This window comes from Hibiscus syriacus, unplaced genomic scaffold (assembly GCF_006381635.1).
Source record: "Hibiscus syriacus cultivar Baekdansim isolate YM2019G1 unplaced genomic scaffold, ASM638163v2 tig00002840_pilon, whole genome shotgun sequence".
NCBI classification, from domain to species: domain Eukaryota; kingdom Viridiplantae; phylum Streptophyta; class Magnoliopsida; order Malvales; family Malvaceae; genus Hibiscus; species Hibiscus syriacus.
Window position 1 is genome coordinate 10,537,817 of NW_024061947.1, and position 16,216 is coordinate 10,554,032.

General features: G+C 34.2%; 1 pseudogene; it reads right to left on the minus strand.

The window, feature by feature from the left end:
* Positions 1 to 13,779: 13,779 nt before the first annotated feature.
* LOC120157638 lies at positions 13,780 to 15,286 on the minus strand (annotated as a pseudogene).
* Between the last annotated feature and the right edge of the window lie 930 nt (positions 15,287 to 16,216).

Genomic DNA, 16,216 nt, shown 5'->3' on the forward strand with positions numbered 1-16,216 from the left:
GAAGAATTGACATTAGTTTCTTTTTTGTTTGCAGTAAAATAACAGTGAGGGCATGACGTGAAAGAGTTGTTTATCCAAAACTTTAGTTTGTAATTTCAAGAAGTTTTGTGATATTTTTAAAGCTTTGGGATTTGTATCGTATATGCATAAAGCTTTATTATTTTATTTCCCTGTTATTATTATTGAACAATGATAAATCACTTTTAATAGCCTATGTTGGTCGATCCACGTCCTTCCTTATGATGGTTCTTAAAGATTGATTCCCCTTTGGGGAAACTCTTACAAGTTAGACCCTTGCACTTGTAAGACAAAGTACTTCTAAATATAACGTTTCAACAATCTTTGCCACCGACATTGATAATCAACAGAAAAGGAACGAGGACAATTCAATGAGAAATTCAATCTTAAGGTGCAGAACAACACAAGCAGCTGTTTAGAGATCATATATCCACAGATGCTCTCTTCAAGAAGAGATCAAAGTAAAAAACAGGAAGTTAACCTTCAAGGTTTAAACATGACACAATCTTGACAAAACCAACAATTAATGCCAATCCAACAAACAAGATGATGAGCTCTAGCAACAAAAGAAACAAGATGATCAGGAACACGAACCACCAGTGGTCTCCGATACTCGCCAGGCAGATAGTTTGCACTAACACCCATTACACATCAACAATGAATGCATTAATCTAGCTTGCATTGCATTGAATCAATGGTAATTTGCACTAATACTGCTATTTTTCCGTTTTCTTTCCATTATTTGGCTTGTTGTTTTTCTGGGTTATTCACGCTTGAGTCCCTCGTATTTGCATGTGTTTTCACAAATTGGTCCCTGTTTCATTTTTTATTTTCAATTATTCATGCATTGTTTTGATTTAATCTGTTTTAGTCACCAATTTCTAAGTTTCATGCTATTTTGTTATGAATTGGAGCACTGATTTGGTTATTTGCCCTTTTGTTTCTTAAATCTATTAGGGTAGAAATAGAATGTAAAATTAGATTTAAGTCCCTAACATTGCACGCATATTTACATTTCTGTCCTTTTTAAATTTTAGCATTTATTTTTCTGTTTGCTAAATTGAGCTTGATATTTTATTTCATTTCGGCATTTCGTGTTATTTTTGAGCTTTGCTTCACTTCTAGAGCATGTAATTTACTAAGATATATTTAATAAATCGAGGTAATGACTTTTTGTGCGGGGAATCTATGGAAAAGTCTCTCAATACAAGGGAATCGAGTTTCTGAGGATTGTTCTTACAAAAGGGGCATTCCTTTACATGAGGAATCTATGGAAAAGTTTTCCAACTACAAGGGAAGTGCATTTTCGAGGATTGTTCGTATAAAAGGAATTCATTTTTAATTTTTTTGGATCATAATTTAAATATCATTCAGATTTACAATTTTCAAATATGAAGATGACGTATAATCAAGTAGGTACCGATTCCGGGCGTGTTGGAGGTGCTTATCCTTCCCCACACATAATCGACTCTCGAACCCTTTCCAAAATGAATTTCTGGTTAAACGTAGGCTGGTTTTTGTCTTTCAACTTGATTTTTCTTGAAAATTATTTTAATTTTTTTTTAAGTATTCGACCTACCTAACCCAAAGGTCGATGGCGACTCCAATCTCTTTATTTTCAAACCCTGAACTTTTCAAATTAAGAGGTTCGATCCCCATTCCAGTTTCCTCAAAAGCTTACAGATCATTCCGACAGCTTGACGACTCTACTGGGAATCATAGAGAATGGGTCATAATCGATTATACATCATCTTTATAATTTAAGATTGCAAATTTGAGTGGTATTTAAATTGTAATCCTTTCTTTTTCTTTTTTGTTTTGTTTTGCATTTCATATATAATTTTTATTTGCTTATTACTAATAAATAGTTATACTAATGTTTGATTTCCCTTGGTTTCAGATATCAAACCTTGTTTGAATTTATTTGATTCTGGATTGAGGCAAAGGATTGTGAGTTTCCCCTTGGTGTATTGTAACCATCTAGGATAGTTAAAGCCTACTTACTATAATCTATCCGATTAAGTAGGGGAAAGCTTCGCCTCCATGAGAAAATTGGTTCTCCGCATGGTTCTTAGTTATTAGCCTCTGGGTTCATACCATATGTCTTCATGAGAAAATTGGTTATCTGTGTGGACATAGGAATATATATTTCGAATTGAAATCGGCCCGTTTAAGCGTGCAGTGAGTGAGGACCGAGGGTCTGGCTAGCCCAAGGGGGCACCAGTAAAGTACAATTCGAGGACCCTTTAGTAGTATTGAAACTTTGTCTGTTTTATCCCAACGTTCTGCCTGTTTGTACCGAAACTCTGCCCAAATTTTCAAAGGGGAAACTCACTCTAACATTTTCTTAGATTCACTTTTTGCGAAAGCATGAGAACTAGAAAAGTATGTGGTTAGTTTTTACATTCCAGTGCAAAACATGTGAACTAGAAAATATGTGGTTAAGATTTATTTGCTGAACAAAAGCATGAGCTAGAGATCATATTTGGGGTAGATAGCATGTGAAGGTAGGTTTTACTTGTTAATGATAGTTCTTACTATTATATTAATATCTTATTAGGTTTTAACCTATCTTCTATTTTGATTTCCTTTATTTTTGCATTTGTATTATCATCATGCTATTTTTATCATCATGACGAAGAGGTTCAATTCAAAAAAGTGGTTACCAAAAATAGAAAGTTTTCATATCGACACAGGAACTCCATAATTATGTAGTCAAATCCAGATGATCGATGGACTACAAGGAAGAGCTCAAAGTCGATCGGGGACTCCCATGGAATGCATGAATGAAGACTAATATGATATCAAAGAGTCAGATGCTAACTACAACAAATAAGAATACCCTATACGAGGCGTGAAGATCTTTCCCTCTTGGAGAATCTCATAGAAGTAAACGTCTAAAGACCCAACAATTACAGTGGGTGAACATCATCGAATACAATAAGTGAAACATTTTAATCATAAGGAAGGCCCAGATCAGATATATGAAGAAAATGAAGCTTGTGAAATTTGACTATCTGATATGAAGAGAATTTGTGTTTTGACGAAGGTCTTCCTATTGATGGGCACTTTCAGAATTAACACATTTTACATTTGCATTTTGCATCTTGCATTTTATATTTTTAATTGTTGCATTAAGTTATTTTACTACACCAATCATGAATGCATAATAATATCTCGTTGACGATTTTGCGTCAGAAATTTTGAAAGCAAATTGAAGTCACCCGTCGTACCTAGAGAAAGATAGAGAGCCATGGATATGATATTAGCAAGGGTTAATAAAATTGAAGAATTAAAAGAGCAGCTCGTTAACGCACAACAAGAGATGAATAACCAAGTAAAAAACTTTTAGAATGAGATAAGAGAGCAAATGTCAAAGTTGATGAACATGGTGACTGTTCTGATTCATGAAGGGAAGCCATTAGGGAATTCTGATGAACAAGAATAAACCAAAGTTTTAAATGACAATTGTGAGGCTAAAACAATATCAACAAATGATCAAAAGCTTATTGAGAAGTAATAATCTGAGTTAACTTCAGAAATCAGACATAGTCTCAGAAAGCACCGTTAACAAATGTTGGGTAAATAGACAATAGAAGAGGAAGGTTACCCAGTGAAACATGCGCCTTACTCAAAGAAAAGAAGCATCGAAGAAGACCAAAGGATAGTCAAAAGGACTAGAAAGAAAGAAAATGAAATTAAGAAGGCACTAATCTTTCCAATTTTCCGATCATATTCAGACATAATACTTCATCTCTTTTAAAATCGACTTCTCACACCAATTCCACCAAAACTTAATGTTTATCAATGACCAGGTTTACACGGTACCGAGAATTCATGTGGATATCTTCTTGGCATTTTTAGTCATTCCACGGAGAACTGTAAGGCCTTAAGATTAAAGGTTTAAAACCTTATTATAGAGGGGTTTTTGTGTTTCAAAGATGGAAACCCTGAATTCCACATGGACTCAACCTCTACCAATGAATCTAAGAATATTGAAAAAAATACCAAGGCCAAACATCTAATAACTTTGTATCAATTCTCAGGGAAGTGCGTTTGAAATGAAATTATCTCAGATTTTTCATTTTCTTCCATTCACTTTCTATATGGAAATGTGGGCTCTGAAATGCTTAAAGATGAATTGATTACATAGTGCTATGTCCATCCACTATTGCATTCACGTAACAAATTGTCTGATGAGAAGGTTTGTTGCATAAATCAAGCTGAAACTCAAAAGTTTTTAAAAGAGGAATGTAATAACTTTAAACAAAAATTTTGAGATCCTCTTACGCGTAAATTAAAGAAGCATAAAATTGAAACTTAAATGTTGGAAGTTCCTTACATAATAGATATTGAACCAAAAGCAGACCATATGGTGGAACAAAGGAATGATAAATAATACAGGGTCAAGAGTAGCAAAAATGAAGCGGAATTGACAAAAATGACCCTTAAAATGTCTTGAATGATGACAGCTGAAGAAAGAGAGAGAGAGAGAAGTTAAAGATCAAAGCAAGGGTTTTGAAGTCAAATTTGGTTGGAAGCGAGCTGAGCTCTCAGACGTCCTATGAGTAATAGGGCATTCGAAGGTGAAAAGAGAGGTCTATGTCTACCCCTTTGGGCACATTTGCACATGCATTGTTTTGTTTGAAGTTGTTTTTCATTCTTTCTTTATTTTCATATGTTTGTAAAGTTTTTTTAGTTGAATAAACATTGTTCTTTTTTAAACTGAGTAATGAAACTAACTACTTTTTGAGATTCAATGAATACAATGAAACATTTATATAGCCTTTGACAATTACAATATTAAATCGCTGTAAAACAATAACCATGAACGTGCTTCAGAGGTTATACATGAAAGTCACACCCCTTTTCTTGCAGGATTAAAATTAACCTTTTCCTCCCACGATGAAGAATACAAAGGCAAGATATTGTGGTATGTATATGAGCTGACAAAGTGAAACAACTTTTATACGAAGTTGCGAAACTGGTTAGATCACACTTATGTTAAGGGCGTTCAGTGATGATCTTAATCTTTACAAATAGAATAGTGGAGTAGATGAATTTAGTTTAGGTCAATCGCTTGGGGATTGAATTTTAAAAGTGAAACTTTCTGATTGTCAACAACACCCAGACTATAATAGGTTATTCTCGATAAGCTTAAGAAATCCTGAAGCTAAAAATCCTGAAGTTAATGTAATTTAGTACACTCTTGTATGTTCAAAGTAAACAAAAAATAGAAAAAAAAACAACTAAGCGAAAAAAAACATAAGATTACCAAGGTGAATTTAACAAAGGAGACAATGCTCAAAGGTCTAGATTAGGAATGAGTTTCTAGCGAAAGATGGACTAAGGGAGTTGGGAAACACTTGTTATAGTCAAATTCACATGAACACTCAGCAATTTTGTTTTTATATCGATATTTCTGCAGTTTCTTTGCTAAAGGAGTATATGAAGCTTGAACAAATAAAAGATTTCAGAGAATCGAAATAAAAGTGTTCTAAAAGGTTTAGCAATTGAATATGTTAGTTGTTTCATTTTGTCTGCATCCAATTGAAATGCCAAGCAGGGATAGAGGGGCATGTCATGATGTTTACAGAGACAAAAGAGTGAAGAGTATCTCGGTGTTTGAAACCTTAGAAAAATAAGAAGCCAACAAAAAAAAAAACACTAACCCATTGATATTAACACTTGTCAAAGAGCTATGTTTTTTTGAAAAATAATAATTATTGATTTACTTGATATTAATTGAATTTATGATTTTTTTCAATTGTGAGCCTGAAATAAGTGGCGCCATTTTTTAAAATTCTTTTATTCTTATGAATTCTGGAAACAAAAGAAAAGAGAAAAACATTTCCAAACATGAAAATTTCTCAAGAATAAAGGAGATCCTTGAATATGATGAGGTCTTTTTGCCTCAAGTGAAGAATTAAGACAACAAACTTTAGCCAAGGCAAAAAAAACAAATGATGCAAAAGGGATGAAGATATTTCCTAAATTTAAAAGATCAGTAGGCTCGAGGAACAAATATCTCACACTTCTTTGTGACATTATCAATAACATCAATCCATTAGGAAGTGGATTATCATCCTAGTTTGATGAGGCACAATTTATTTTGAGATTTGCTAATATCTCATATCATAGCAAAGATTTAAGACATTTCTGTTAGAAGAATTATTTATTTCTTGAGTGTCTATCCAATTGAGACATCATAAAGAAAAGTCCTTAAACTATTCGATAATACTCCAGTTTTCCCAAATTGACAGCATGTGATTGTTAATAAATGATAGAAGAGTGGACCATTTGAGGATAAAGTATTTTGACACAAAGAGATTCATTAAAGTACCCATATTGGGGAATCACCAAAATCCAGATCATGTTGAGGTAACAAGATCCAAATCAAGAAGATACTGAGAAATGAGCCTCATCGCTTGGAGTTCCAAGGGTAGATTATAAAAATAAGAAAATTTACCTTTATAAGGTGAACCATTCTTGCTTTAGTTAGCAGAAGGATCCTAAAGAACAATTATGATAGAGCAATTCAGTCATACACACAAAGGGCGTCAAGACCTTACACCTGACAGCAAGAAGAATTCAAAAGAGAACGTTTCTTCTGAGACTTTAGCAAAGAAACAAAAAAGAGAAGGCATGAAAGATATGATTGCACGAGATAATTAGATTGTTCCTCTAAAAATGCAAGCTTAAGCTGACAAGTTGCAACGCTGATATTGGGGCAGGCTCTAGAAAGATCGAATTCTCTACTTTGAAGCTAGAAGAAGACTCAAGATCAACATTTTTGCATACATTGAGCAAGTCATACGTTACAAGGCATTTAACTGCATTTGTATTTTCATGTACAAATGCATAATTTTTTACGAATTTAACAAAGAAAGATGAAGACTCAAGAAAAGATAAAGACTTAACAAAGAGAATGAAATAAAGATTTACAAGATAACGAAGATTGCAACACTAAAATGACATCATGCATGCATATTTAGGCATTTGCACAGTAGAAGCATACAAATGCATTCTTTCATCAAATTCTTAAATGTTTGAAAGGAATTCAAAAGGTCAACAAAGATCTCATTTCACAACTTCGTTAGAAAAAGATAATTTCAGCGAAGATTCAATACACCTTTTCACCATTGAAAGAAGTGGATCTCAGCAAAAAATTGAGGATCATCAGATCACTACCTTCAGGTACTTTAAACACATATCACTAACATATGAAAATCTTTTGCAGGTTTAAAATTCTTCAAAGAGAGCATAAACCCATCAACATTTCTAGTGGAAGGGTTGATAATGAGAAAAACTCATCTGATGAGGGAGAAGAAGTTCCTAATGAGAAGTGCTTGTTCGACCTTGGCTCATCCATCACATAAGGAGTTGGATCAACATTTCCAATGAAATAGTTCATAATGAGAAGAACTCGGCACGATGAGGGAGAAGAAGTTCCTAATGAGAAGAACTTGTTTGACATTGACTCATCCATCACATAAGGAGTTGGCTCAGTACTTTCCGGTGGAAGGGTTCATAATGAGAAGAACTCATCTGATGAGGGATAAGAAGTTCCTAATGAGAATAATTTGTTCAACCTTGGCTAGATTCCATCACATAAAAAGTTAAATTAGCACAAACTTTTAGATCTATTTTCCATTTTTATGTTTTAGTGTTTACTTTTGGATTATTTGCGCTTAGGCCATTACACTTTAACCGCCTATTTACATCTTCCTCGCTTGTAATATTCTTTCGTATTTATTTTAATATAATATACTAATCCTGCTATTTTTCTGTTTTCTGTCCATTATTTGGCTTGTTGTTTTTCTGGGTTATTCATTCTTGAGTCCCTCATATTTGTATGTATTTTCAAAAATTGGTCCCAATTTCATTTTTTTATTTTCGATTATTCATGCGTTGTTTTGCTTTTAATCTGTTTTAGTCACTAATTTCTAGGTTTCATGTTTTTTTTTCTTAATTTGAGTATTGATTTGGTTATTTTCCCTTATGTTTCTTAAATCTGTTAGGTAGAAATAAAATGTAAAATTAAATTTAAGTATCTAACATTGCACGCATATTTACATTTCTGTAATTTTTAAATTTCAACGTTTATTTTTCTGTTTGCTAATTCAAGCTTGGTATTTTATTTCATTTTGGCATTTCATGTTATTTTTTAGCTTTGATTCACTTTTAGTGCATGTAATTTACTTAGCATACATTCAAAAAATCGAGGTAATGCCTTTTTGTGTGGGGAATCTATGGAAACGTCTCCCAAATACAAGAGAAGCATGTTTCTGAGGATTGTTCATACAAAAAGGGCATTTTTTTCATATGGAGAATCTATGGAAAAGTCTCTCAACTATAAGAGAAATGCATTTATGAGGATTGTCCGTATAAAAAGAATTTTTTTAAAATTTTTTGGATCATAATTTAAATATCATTCAGATTTACAATTTTTAAACATGAAGATGACGTATAATCGAGTAGATACAGATTTCAGGCGCTGTACGAGTGCTCATCCTTTCTTACATGTAATCAACTCCTGAACCCTTTTCAAAATGAATTTTTAGTTAAACGTATGCTAGTTTTTGTCTTTTAACTTGATTTTTCTTGAAAATTATTTTAAAAGACATTTTTAAGTATTCGACCTACCCAACCCAAAGGTCGATAACGACTCCAAATGTCTTTATTTTCAAACCCTGATCTTTTCAAATCAAGTTGGTTCGATCCCCATTCCAACTTCCTCAAAAAGCTTAAGGACCATTTCGACAAACTTGTAACTTATTTCTTATCGTGAGAATGTCTAAGGCCCTATCAATTTAAACTCTGATAACCTTTTAGGTGAAACATAGAATATTAGTAGTATCCATGGCATTTACCGATTATAACTTATTTTCTTACCATGTATAACATTATAGTGCAACTTGTTATGTTAATCTGACTGATAACATTTTCGAGTATTATTTATGACATGTTGTGCTCCGCTTCTAACCTATTACCTTTTTTACCTGTCGCTCAGTTTATCAACCTTATTTTTGGCACATTACAGCATAACTTCCCATTATAGGCAACTTGATTTGTACAAGGTATCTCCAGCCAGCTTTGAATACATTACATAGTCGAAATTGTTTCCTCATCTGATTGGGGAAGCAGGAGAAGAAACTCAAGCTAAGATAGAGGGATTGCACAAGGATATATTGTCAAGTCATATCAAATATCTAACGAATACGAAAACAAAAGCTTTATCAGCATGCGGTTGTAGACAATGATGGAGAAGAATTAATAGTATCAAATTAAAAGTAATTTTTACAAATTAACTAAATTATTTATTTATTTATTTTAAAATAAAAGATTTTCTCTTTTAATCATTAAAAAATGCCAATGTTGGAAAGTCACTATATAAATATATAATTATCATTTACGAGATATATTGTGAGAATATTCTAAAATAATATAAAAAATATATATATAAAATATTCATAAAATAATTTAGATATTTGTAATATTTTATATTACATATAGAATTATCTATAAAAGGATTCTCAACATCTATAAGGTAAATAACTAAAATGTTGACATATATCAACAATACTATGAACACTAAAATATATAAATAACAGATGAGATTTATCGTTGTTACTAGAGTAGCAAAGAGTGTAAAAAGTGTGTTAGAGTAAGAGAACTTATAGGTAGAGAAGAAAAACATAATGAGGTAAGTTTGTTATATTGCAATTGTAATGTGTATTAATAAAAATGTTATATTCTCTTGTAATCATAAACTTCCCGATTAAACCTTAATTTGTTTTAAGTTACTAGTTCACTTGTTTTAATTTTAATATATGATCAGTACTACCCAGTAGCGGATCCATTAAGGATCTAGGGTGAGCACATGCATACCTTAAAATTCGAATTTTCTTAGGATAATTACATATTTTATAGTTTTTTTGTCCACCCTAAAATTTTAGTTCTACCCACCTTTTATCAAAATTTTATGTGATTAATATATATGTGTGTCCATCCTGAAAAAATACTTTTGAATCATTCACTACGTAGAATATACCACGAAAGTCTATTTGAAAAAAACACGAGTTTCCACCCAAAACCCCGACTATCATGTGACGAAATTCTTTGGCATTAGTGTTGCATTCATAAATCTCATCATGGTGAAACTCCTCGACCCCAAGATCGAGACCAAAGATCAATCCTTCTCCAGACAAATGCAAGGAGCCATTCACATAGGGACCATCCTCTGTCTCTTCAACATCAACATAAAAGGGAATTTCATAAGGGCAATTCTTGATTCTCCTCCAAGAATTAGCTTTCAAGCTATAAATCATAACCATCCCCTCCCCAATCCCATTATTACCACCACCTTGTAGTCATTGCGTATCATATCGTATCCAAATCCAAGAATGGCAAGATTACCTATTTCTCATCTAGCTTTGGTAGATGATGGTTCTGGTTGATGGGTTCCACAAATCAAATCCTTCTTTATGGTGTACAACAAGTAAACCGTTGCATGCACCAAATATTTTGGGATGTGATTCTCTGCCTCTACAAGTGAAGGATGAGGGAGTTGTTCTTCTTTCAAGTTACCTAGCGAGTTAAAGTCTACTAAATAAGCCCCCGAATCATAAGCTATAACGTACGACCAAGAAGGGGAGTGAAGAAGGAGCTTGAGATTAGGAAATCAGAGCCACCTATGAGGGAACCCCATGGCTTCAACACACGTTTGAACCGAAGGAGCATCTTCACCAGAAGCTTAATAAGTATATCGATGATCAGGTCAATTGGTAAATCAGTCATTGCCGAATTTGAGGTGCTACTCAAAATATACAGTTTAGTTATCAAAGTTAATTTTTCTAAGGCATAAATAAAGAGGTAGAGATTGTAAATTAAATTGCAGCAGCATAACACTTTCAAACCCTAACTAATCAAAACAAGAAGATCTCGATCTAGAAATGAAATCCTTGCAGTAAGTAAAAGGCACACTACTCTGAGTTGATGATGGAGAACAAACGAGCTTGAGTTACTCAAGGGTAGAGTCGGACTGACTCAGAGAGTGCTCAACAACGAGTTTCCTAAAGTTCCATGCGGTTTAGCTTTCTCTGTTCTTGTTTTTTCTCTCGTTTACAGTGGTAGCTTGGTGTTGGGCCGTTGTCAATGGCATTTATAACCTGCCAAGTTTATTGCTTCTTGGCATGGAACTTGCAGAAGGAGCAGCCGTCCAATCATCTCTTAATTTCATTCAAAAAATAACAAAATATTATTTACTAAATCTACGAATCTTTAGTATAATATAGGATAAACTATACAAACAATCTCCTTTATTTTTATTTAATCGAATTTAATCATTGATTTAAAAATTAAGAACATTTGATAACTTACGTTATCGGTCCGTTATGTTTAAATTTATCTGACGTTAATTACTGTTACATTTAAAAAATTAAAAAATTTAAAAAAATCACGTTGCATGTCTTCTTCTAGAAAGCTCAAACTAATCATACTACAAATCAAAAACACTAATTTACAGCAAAAATCAGAACTTCCCAATACAGAAGAGAAAATAGATGAAAGCGATAACACAACAATCATGTAAATGAAATGAAAATTATTAAAGAAGTATTGCAACCTCAAACAACTTGGCAAATTCATTTTCTGACTCAGAAACTCTAATAAACTAAACATGTAACTCGTTAACCACCTCAAAAATATTGATCGGAGGATCTTTTGATCCTTTACCACAGTCCTCGGCTCGCTCATCACCAGGGATTCAAATAGCGGAACGCAAACGCGATCGCGTCCGCTATTTCGCGGTCGCAGCACATTTTGAAACCGATATTGTTGAGTTTATAGGTGGGTAACGGATTCACGACGATAGCGGTCCATCGCACCCGTAATTTAACTACTTGTAATGACTTCTTCATGTACTTAAGATTCACCTAGTAATAATTCTTGTAATAATATATTTACAAATCACACAACATGGAATAGGCTTGTGTTCTTTTAAGACTTGATATAAAAATAAGTGTTTGAATTTTATCTCAAAAAATATTTCAGTGCCTAAAGAATTTTTCGTTAAAATTAGGTGTTAACTTTTTCATCGAAACACTTTTAGGTGCCTTAACCATAATAGCCGTTAAATTTATCCGATAAGCGACACAGTCGAGCCTGGTGATTTTGAGAATTTATTTTCAACTTTTAAAAAATAAAATATTGCGCATCAACAACACTACCCCTATTTCCCCTTCCATAGTCGTCGGCCGGCCGACCGTGACCATCATTGCCACCGTCGTTAGCACTGGCATCAACTCCCGATCAAACCTCCGTTGACCTTTTGTTATTAACTGACACCATTTGTTGTAGAGAAGCATTCAAATTTTCGTCAATTTTAAGCCACCATCACTATTTTTTGTCGATTCTGGCCGATCCCGACGTCCATATGCCACGCCATCACCATCATTCGAACCATCGTCTAATTCCGCTCAAAGCCCATCCTCGTCGCTCCTTCGGTACTCCTCCGACGTTCCATCATGGTAATTGGGTTGAAATGAGATATTTTAATTTTTTTTAGTTTTATAACTTTATTAAAAGTTTGAGGTTATTTTGTAAATAAATAAATTTTCTTTAATTGTTTTCTTTTTAGTAAAAAATAATATTTTTATTATTAAAATTTAAAAAATATAACGATAGATACATAGAAGTATAATGAGAAACTTTAAACACCAAATTTTAACAAAAATTATTTAAATATTAAATCATTTTTAAGATAAAATTTAATCACTTATTTTGGTATTAACCATTCTTTTAATAAGAAAAGATTAGTAACCTTGGGAACATGAATTAGGATAATATTGAATATTGGATGCATTTAATGGTTACTGAAAAAATAATTTATAGCATGCACCAATAAACAATAAAGGTGACAGTAATTGTCCCTTGAATGCGTTGGACACACTGTCTTCTTTCGTCAATTGGAATGAAGGTGACAATAAACAATTATGTAAAGTAAATGCAATGAATAATGTCGTACTCAATCAAACAATTTACTATACTGATGATAACGATAGGAAACAAAACTAAAGTTTGAATCAGAATCACACGCCAATTTAAAGATTGTTATCAAATCTTTAACATACTTTTTAATGAAATAAATTTAAATTATAACGTATTAAAATATATAGAGAAAATTTAAATATAATAGTCACTAAAATATTTATATAAAAGTAAAAATTAAAATTAAAGGATAGAAAAAAAAATTAAATTCTTCCAATGAGAACGACTACCAATATCAATAACCAATAACCTTCATAAAAATCCGTTTTCTCTGTCGAATGAGACATATGACGAAGTGATAAAAGAGTAGAGAGCAAACTAAGTAATCTGGCAGACTGTTTCGCTACACAATCTAATTACATCGACCAACAACATTTTGCAAAAAAATGATCTGACTATACGTGACTACAAATTAATTAATTAGAAAATAAATATTGTGATATTTTTTATATGAGAACTAAAACGACCATAAAGGTATGCGAAAAATATATCAATAATCATAAGGATTGTGTCACAAGAACAGAGAAAAAATATATCACAAGACAAAAAATCGTATTCAAAATAAAAAAGACTAATACAAAAAAGATAAAAGACATAATATATTTAAAAAAACAATAGAACTAATAGTATCGGTCGTCAACAACTAATAATAAGATTAATGTTGCGACCGACTAAACAAAATCAAAGAAAATATATGATGACATGAAATATTAAAAGAAAACTGAGTTACATTTTAACATATTTTTGAAGATTGTTGGATGATATCTTCTATTAACCGTGTTATATTGAGGTCGGACGACCCTCCCACTTGAACAGCTTCGTTTGCCTTCTCTGCAAACTCTTTAGCTCGTTTTCTTCTCTATTCCAGCGTTCCCTTCATTCATCAGTTCCTCTATTGCGATTTGAACATGATCTTTCCTCACCTGAACCCGATTTCTCAACTCCCCAAGTTGTAGGTGTATCGGCCCCGACACTCACTCCGATTTTCAGTACTTGTACTACGAGTTCTCGTTCGTGAACTGGTCTGCCCAGAGTGGCAATGTCAACAACGGGACGCGGCGGAAATGCCTTCGATCGTTGAATTCCATCCGCAGTGAGTTAAGAACCCTCCTACTGCTGGGTGCGACAAGATGAGTACTTGGGGAGCCCATCCCATTACTACAAGCCCTCTCCCTCTTGTTCTTTCTTCGAATCCATCCTCTTTGATCCACTTCGCCACTTGGTTTGATGTGTCGTCGTGTTTCTCTTAGGACCCAAATGAAAGCTTGTTCGATGCCTCTAAACCCGAACCCAACTCGATCAGTTCCGGTGGCTTTATAGAGCTTACGCTTCCGAGGCAGGCATAGATTACAGAGCTTTGTTCTTTGGAATCAAGCCACTTCAAGCACTGCTGCTCATTGATGGAAGCCTTGTTGCCTCTTTCAGCCTTATCCGACTCGTCTTTGTGGTTCAGAGAAACCGGACCGATGCACCAAGCTTTCGTTATCTTCCTGTACTCCTCCACAAACGGCGACTCCAGCTCTTCGAAACTATTTAAGACAACCCCGTATGATGCTTGGTCAGCTTCGTGAATTAGATCAAAAACATCCTTCCAAGATTCATAATTAGCCGGTAACTGGAGTTTTGTAAACTCGATCTTTTCGGTCAAGCCCGGCACCGTGAAGGGTTCAGAATCGGATGTTATGGTATCGAGTATGTTCGAGGACTTTATGGCGTGCACACAAAGATAGCAGAAGCAACAAGTCCATTGAACGTTATCCTCGGGACCTGAAACTTGTTAGTAACTTTGAGTGTGTAATAGAGGCACCAGTCTGAAATAATACAAGCTGGGCGTGGTGTTAGCTTCTCGAATAATTTCTCCACTGCTTCTTCCATACTGTTTGCTGCGGTGAAGAATTTGAACACTTGCTCCATTGAACTTATCATGTCTACGTTCTCCACTCCGTCTTCCAATCCGAACTCTTTGCCAGGAAACTGGAGCTCAACTAAACGGATAGGGTGGCCTAGTTCAACAGCTCGAGTGATTGTTTTTCGGACTCTGCCGGCATTATGAGGTGTCGTAACTACGGTGACGGTCACGTTACGTTGCGCTAGCAGTCGAGCAATATCGACCATGGGGATCAAGTGGCCCTGGGCCATGAAAGGGAACAACAGGAAGTGAGGTTGGCGGGATAGGGAATCCATATAGCATACAATAGGAGTAGAAAGAAGGAAAAGTTTCAAGTGAATTGGAAGACTAGTGTGCCAAAAATGTGTTATATATAGCCAAGTGTGGAGTTTATTTCAGAATGGTTGGCTCGAAAGAGCAGAATTATGTTTACTGTGGGGTTGAATGGTTGAATCATACGTGTGTCTCAAGTAAACTCCGCACTTAAAGGCAAGCAGTAAACCACATAAGGTGCATAATATAATCTAACCAACGATGCAAGCACTTTTTTTATAATTAATTTTACTTGTATACCAAGTCGAGATGCTTGGGATGTACTTGGAATCCAAGTATTGGATGAAAGGCGATGGCCAAAACTATATGGATGGCGATGGCCAAAAAAAATTAATATTTACCAGGAATCACAACTATTGGATTGTTCGTTGTTTTCCTAACATAAGATTGGCTCCTCCCTATGGCCAAAAAATATGTAAAAATTAATATTTGTTAAACCGTAACACACACGGTTTACGATTCAGGGACCAACATCAAGATTATTGATGAGAAAAAATAAAGTCTCGTATAAATATATATATTGTCATCACATTTTTGGATTCAAATATTATTATTAATAGAATACAATACAGTCCAAAAATATTTTAAAAAACCCAACCCATACAAAGCCCAATTTGGCCCAGCACCAAAAACCCCAACTCTAATCATCATCTAAGCTACCAGCCGTCTCATCTCACAACTATTGGATATGTGCTTGATCCAATGGTCCAGATTAACTGAGATCTAGGGTTTCATCTCAAGCATCCTTCGCCACGCGCCCAAGCGCGAGCCACTTCGACTGCAACGTGCTCCTCCACGCGCCAATGCCTCTCATGTTCCCGTAGTCTGCCATCGAAACCTCGAGTTAACCAATCACCATAACGGCCAAACGAGCCTTGTGGTAAAAAGTTTTTTACCCCTCTGCCACCCACGTCACCGTCGTTGCAC